Source organism: Sinocyclocheilus grahami, unplaced genomic scaffold (genome assembly GCF_001515645.1).
Source record: "Sinocyclocheilus grahami isolate Dianchi unplaced genomic scaffold, SAMN03320097.WGS_v1.1 scaffold96.1, whole genome shotgun sequence".
Classification (NCBI taxonomy): domain Eukaryota; kingdom Metazoa; phylum Chordata; class Actinopteri; order Cypriniformes; family Cyprinidae; genus Sinocyclocheilus; species Sinocyclocheilus grahami.
The window spans coordinates 84292-84573 of NW_015505275.1; positions in this window are offsets into that span (position 1 = coordinate 84292).

Genomic DNA, 282 nt, shown 5'->3' on the forward strand with positions numbered 1-282 from the left:
CGTTTTCTCAAAATAAGTAAAATGCTCATGAAGTGACTCAGAGCAGGTCTAGCGATTATGTTTATGTGTTCATGTACTCATATTGAGGCGGCAGAGGCTGAAAACACCACAAGCTTCAGTAGGCCTATGTGTAGTAAATGAAACCGCATACCTGCGCCATTAATTTCCACGAGGGGCAGACTGGGAAAAAAAATTCAGGCTGGGAAATCTCACACTCATACACCCACAACAAATTCTGAAACATGGACAACCCTATTTTTTGTATGGACCTCACATAAAAAA